Here is a 6842-nt window from a genome sequence, read left to right as displayed (position 1 = left end):
TCCAAATATTGTGTAACAAGACCAAATTGCACACTTGAACACATTTTTTTTCTCACTCTTAACTATCTGAAGCCTTTCAGTTTCATTTGTCATATGCAAGTTAGCCAGTGTTGGGAAGTTTACTTTTAAAATGTATTCCACTATAGATTACAGAATACATTACCCAAAATGTATTTTGTAACGTATTCCGTTACGATGCTCAATCAGAGCAACGTATTCTGAATACTTTGGATTACTTAATATATTATAATGCTTTTTACAACTACATGAATGTACTATTGCTGTGTGATTTACTGTTATTACTGAAGTTTACTCGCCATACCAATACCAACTAGATTTTAAAACCTTAATATAAAATGAGTAACAGTAGGGTGGACAATAGGTGAGGCTGCACTTTTTGCAGCGATCTCATGTAGAAAACTATTCTGCGCGAATATAAAACAGGTCCGCGGCTCCGAACCGTAAAGGCATAAAACCGTAAAGAGACCTCTGGCTAATACGTCGGGTACCGTGTCGGGCTCATAGCCGAAAACTGGCTTTACCTTGTTGTCTGGGTCAGCTTTGTATGTATGTATGTGTATATATATATATATATATATATATATATATATATATATATATATATTTACATACTTCCATCTCCCTATATATACACATACTTCAACCTGTGCACTGCCTGGATTGATTACAAGAAGGCCTATGACTCAATGCCCCACAGCTGGATACTGGAATGCCTAGAATTGTACAAGATCAATGGGACCCTAAGAGCCTTCATCAGGAACTCAATGGGGATGTGGCGTACAACACTAGAGGCCAACTCCAAGCCCATAGCACAAGTCACCATCAAGTGCGGGATCTACCAAGGAGATGCTCTGTCCCCACTGCTGTTCTGCATAGGCCTGAACCCCCTCAGTGAGATCATTAACAAGACTGGCTACGGATACCGACTACGGAACGGAGCAGTTGTCAGCCACCTCCTATACATGGATGACATCAAGCTGTATGCCAAGAGTGAACGAGACATCGATTCACTGATCCACACTACCAGGCTATACAGCAATGACATTGGAATGTCGTTCGGACTGGAGAAGTGTAGTCGGATGGTAACAAAATCAGGGAAGGTAGTCAGAACTGAGGGATGAACTACCAGAAGGCAACATTGGCAGACATAGAGGACAGTTACAAGTACCTGGGTATCCTGCAGGCGAATGGGAACAATGAAGAGGCCGCTAGAAAAGCTGCAACCACCAAGTACCTGCAGAGGGTCAGGCAAGTCCTGAGGAGTCAGCTGAATGGTAAGAACAAGATCCGGGCCATCAACACGTACGCCCTGCCCGTGATCAGGTACCCTGCTGGGGTAATAGGCTGGCCAAAGGAGGAGATAGAAGCCACTGACATAAAGACAAGAAAGCTCCTTACCATGCATGGAGGGTTTCACCCCAAGTCCAGCACCCTGAGGCTGTACGCTAAGCGGAAGGAAGGGGGCCGGGGACTGGTGAGTGTCAGCACCACAGTCCAGGATGAGACAACGAACATCCAAGAATACATTGGGAAGATGGCCCCAACTGACCGAGTGCTCAGTGAATACCTCAGGCAGCAGAAACCCAAGAAAGAGGAGGGAGACGAGGAACCATCATGGAAGGACAGGCCCCTGCACGGTATGTACCACCGGCAGATAGAGGAGGTGGCTGATATCCAGAAATCCTACCAGTGGCTGGACAAAGCTGGACTGAAAGACAGCACAGGGGCACTAATCATGGCAGCACAAGAACAAGCTCTGAGTACAAGATCCATAGAGGCTGGGGTCTGTCACACCAGGCAAGACCCCAGGTGCAGGCTGTGTAAAGATGCCCCAGAGACAATCCAGCACATAACAGCAGGGTGCAAGATGCTAGCAGGCAAGGCATACATGGAATGCCATAACCAAGTGGCCGGCATAGTGTACAGGAACATCTGTGCCGAGTATAACCTGGAAGTCCCGAGGTCAAAATGGGAGATGCCCCCAAGGGTGGTGGAGAATGACCGAGCTAAGATCCTGTGGGACTTCCAGATACAGACGGACAAAATGGTGGTGGCTAACCAACCGGACATAGTGGTGGTAGACAAACAGAAGAAGACGGCCGTAGTGATCGATGTAGCGGTTCCGAATGACAGCAATATCAGGAAGAAGGAACGCGAGAAGCTGGAGAAATACCAAGGGCTCAGAGAAGAGCTCGAGAGGATGTGGAGGGTGAAGGTAACGGTGGTCCCCGTGGTAATCGGAGCACTAGGTGCGGTGACTCCCAAGCTAGGCGAGTGGCTCCAGCAGATCCCGGGAATAACATCGGAGATCTCTGTCCAGAAGAGCGCAGTCCTGGGAACAGCTAAGATACTGCGCAGGACCCTCAAGCTCCCAGGCCTCTGGTAGAGGACCCGAGCTTGAAGGATAAACAGCCCGCAAGGGCGTGCTGGGTGTTTTTTTTATATATATATATTTACATGCTTCCATCTCCCGTTTCTGGTTGGTGACATCTCTTACTTTTCGACTCATTTTCTCCCTCCCTCGCTCACAGACACATAACGGATATGGCAGTCCAGTCTCCATGTAGCACGGACTACACTGCCGGAGGCTACATTTTTCAGGGCTATGCCTGTAACACTCTGCCTATTGCTTTTATATTAAATCATTTTTGTGAATAATTTTTAAAAATATTTCTTCATGTCATTATGCGGGCCGCGAGATTGAGACAGACATGAGAGCCTCTTAATGCGTGTTTTGTTTGGGTTTCCACTGAACTACCAAAATAAACAGCTCTGTCTGGCCAGACACGTGGCAGCACTTTTGCTACAATTCTGTTTGTATTTAACAAAATAAAAATGCAGGCATAAGCGTACACATTAGTTTTCGACTGCAAGTGAAAATTGTTTTCTTTCCAAATAAATCTGTCACTGAACTAACACAGCCAATCCCTCAACATGTTTGCACTCTCGTTACCTCGGCCAGGTCCGCGGCTCCAAACCGTGGTAAGGACACCTCTGGCTAATACTTTGGGTTCCGTGTCGTGCTCATAGCCGGGAACTAGCTTTACTGTCTGGTTCAACTTTGCTAGCGAGAGACAGAGAGAGGCTTTGAAAGGCTGCTCCAGCAGAACTTTATTGTTTCGGAGGAAAACAGGAACACAGTGTACAGTCGAGTCTTAATACCTTACTTACAACTGGGCTCATCAGGCACTCTTTTTGGCTGCAGTGGTTATTTTTATCTTTACATGTTTCCATCTTCTGTTTCTGGTCAGTAGCACCTCGTACTTTTCTCCTTTTTCTCCCTCCCTCACGCTCACACACACACAGCGGAAGGGGTGGTCCCACATGTTCTCCCTGCAGCACGGACTACACCGCCCATGAGGCTACAGTCTTAAAGGGCCATGCCTGTAACACTGCCGTCATATTAAATCATTTTTCTTATAATAATTTTTTAAAAATATTTCTTCACATCAATATGCAGGCCGCAAGTAGAGAAGACGTGGGCCGCAAATGGCCCGCGGGCCGTGAGTTTGAGACCCCTGCTCTGGATACTGTGAAAAACAAAGTCTTAAATCAGAAGTACTTGACTCCCTTGTATAACTATGAAATGCATAGCTGTAGCAGATAGCAGATCTATAACAAAGCCATTTGTAAAGCTAAGGCATGCTTATTATTCATCATATTAAAGAAAATAAGAACTGCACTTGGTTTCTCTTCAGCACTGCACCCAAACTGAAAAGAGTAAGCTGTGTTAACCAAGTATTCTTTTAACCGTAGCTAGTAATGATTTTGTTAGTTTCTTCACTAAATTTTACAAAAATTATAATAACTGTCTCACAGATGTATCATTACGTCCAGCAACTTCCATTACTATTGATATTTATATAGTCTTAATCTCTGATTGATGCTTGTTCAGTAAACACTTCCTTAAACCATCAATGTGTCTATACGATTCGATTCGATTCAAAGACCTACCATTAAATATTGTTCCATTCCAAATAATAGGGCCATCTCTATTAATGGTCTATGTGCCACAGGCTTCAAGGTAGCGGTAATTAAAACATTAATCAAAAAGCCATCACTTGACCCAGCTACCTTAGCTAATTATATTTCAATTTACAACTTTATTTTATGTAAACAATTCTTCAAAGAGTAGTTTTAAAAGAGCCAAATGACCATTTGTTAGAGGAATGATTTTTTTTGAAGAAGCAATTTAATGCATATTAAGCTGAATATATTACCAAAAACGTGTCTCTTATTTTGTCAATGCAGATGTAAGAGTTGCTGCTAGCAGTGCTAAGCTATTTGGCAGAGAGGGTGATGTTATCAGTACGAGCAAGGATCTTGCCAAGTTACTCGTGTCACTTTTTCCAGATGTGTCCACACAAAGTAGCTTTATTTGTTTGTTTATTTTACGTCTCTCTGATGTATAATCATTTAACAGACCAAACTGAAATGTCTGTCAAAATGTAGCAGCCATGTCAACTATGTTAGGCTGTTTTTGGAGAAATTCATTCATTTTGATCATTTTTGAAATGCAATAAAAACTCATTGCTGGTTTCCAAAAACACATGACCAGACACAACTGAAGGTCTGGAAACAAGCTAAAGAATTATTGAGGCAGTTCAAATAAATAATTGCTAAAGCTGATTAATTTTTGTTGAATACAATATGATTATTTACAGCGTAGCAGGAAAAAACATACTGTTGCTCACAAACACAAAAACAGTTTCAGTAAATTAAAAAAAAAATCAAAACCTTTATTTCTAAATTTGTATTTTTTTTTATTGAATAGTTAAGGTGCAAATATTTTGTGTAAAACCCACAAAGTAGAATAATTCTCACTTCTGTGCCAGAATCAAAGTAAATGGTTGGTGTTTCAAACATTTTGTGATAAAATGTTCAGAAAATTTACACCAACATCAGTTAAGGCTATTACTGTATTCATCTTAACAACAACAACAAAAAAAAGTCACACTCTGTTCACAAGACTTTAGTCAAATGTGTGAAACTTTTTGAAAATCTTATAGAACTTTTTTTTTATTTCTTTTGTTCTAAGAGAGTACACAAAAGGATTTACAAGACATGGACCGAGGACTGCACCAATTAATAAACCTTGGTGTACCTCAAGAGTTAGTACCACACCAAACCTGGTGAAGATATTGCGAACAAATGCAGGAGAGTAATGAACAAATACACAAATTAAGTGACTCACAAGAGTGCTCCCCATTTTCTTTTTTTCATTATTTGAAGATAATTTTACAAAAAGTAAGATTCCACAATATGAAAGACAAATGAAAATGAAAGTGAAAAAGAAAATAAAAAATGAGACAATGGCAACTTCATTGAAATATTTTTCTGGGTTAACACAGGTTGTTCTTAATACAGCAGCAAAGTCACAGAAAGTGTACCTGAGCCTGGAGCTGCAGTGTGGGAGGGGGACAACAGTTGCAGGCATATAAAACACAAAACACCAGGCAACGAACCACACGATAAATGTAAGAACAAGAACACGTGTGTTTGTTAAATAACTTTGATACTGGAAAGGATAAATTATTGCAATGAATCTATCCAATGCCATAACTGCTAAAACAAATGACTCCATTATTGTTCCCAAAGCGCCAACACACATTTGAATTAAACACTCCACATAGGATATAGTATTAACACCTGCGAGTAGAACCCCAATCATTGTTGGACTACAACTGGAGGTGTACATTATATCAACAACAGCAAGGTTACAAATCAGAAGATACATCGGTTTATGTAATCTCTTGTCAGAAATAATAAACATGATATTTATCATATTGGCAAGAACAGCAAGAAGATAGATTATTAATATAACCATGCCAACAGCAATAGGTCTACTGAGTGTGTCAAAACCACCTATAATAAAGTGTGTTACATTGATTGAAGCATTCTGCAAAGACATATTCTGTTTGGAGGTTTAAGAAGAAGAAGGGAAAAAAGGAAAGCAAATCTGGATAAAATACGTGGTAAATCTTCTTTATCAGACTTCACAGACACCTCTGAGCTCAGTCAAACACCTTTGCTTTTACTGGGCAACATTTAAACTTCTCATCTTAAGGCATTGGAAGAACAGTAAGTTTTGATTGGAGAGCTCCCTCTTCCAGTCAAATTAGTCTATATTGCATCAGATATTGCAAAAAGATGATATAGAATACAGGGTGGGCCATTTATATGGATACACCATAATAACATGGGAATGGTTGGTGATATTAAAGTCCTGTTTGTGGCACATTAGTATATGTGAGGGGGCAAACTCCTCAAGATGGGTGGTGACCATTGTGGCCATTTGGAAGTCGGCCATTTTGGATACAACTTTTTTCAATAGGAAGAGGGTCATGTGACACATCAAACTTATTGGTAATGTCACAAGAAAAACAATGGTGTGCTTGGTTTCAACATAACTTTATTCTTTCATGAGTTATTTACAAGTTTCTGACCACTTATAAAATGTGTTCAGTGTGCTGCCCTTTGTGTTGGATTGTCAATGTAACCCTCTTCTCCCACTCTTCACACACTGATAGCAACACCGCAGGAGAAATGCCAGCACAGGCATCCAGTATCCATAGTTTCAGGTGCTGCACATCTCGTATCTTCACACCATAGACAATTGCCTTCAGATGACCCCAAAGATAAAAGTCTAAGGGGGTCAGATCGGGAGACCTTGGGGGCCATTCAACTGGCCCACGATGACCAATCCACTTTCCAGGAAACTGTTCATCTAGGAATGCTCGGACCTGGCACCAATAATGTGGTGGTGCACCATCCTGCTGGAAAAACTCAGGGAACGTGCCAGCTTCAGTGCATAAAGAGGA

The sequence above is a fragment of the Simochromis diagramma genome, unplaced genomic scaffold, assembly GCF_900408965.1.
Source record: "Simochromis diagramma unplaced genomic scaffold, fSimDia1.1 OVJJ01000463.1, whole genome shotgun sequence".
NCBI classification, from domain to species: Eukaryota; Metazoa; Chordata; class Actinopteri; order Cichliformes; family Cichlidae; genus Simochromis; species Simochromis diagramma.
This window is presented reverse-complemented; position numbering follows the sequence as displayed.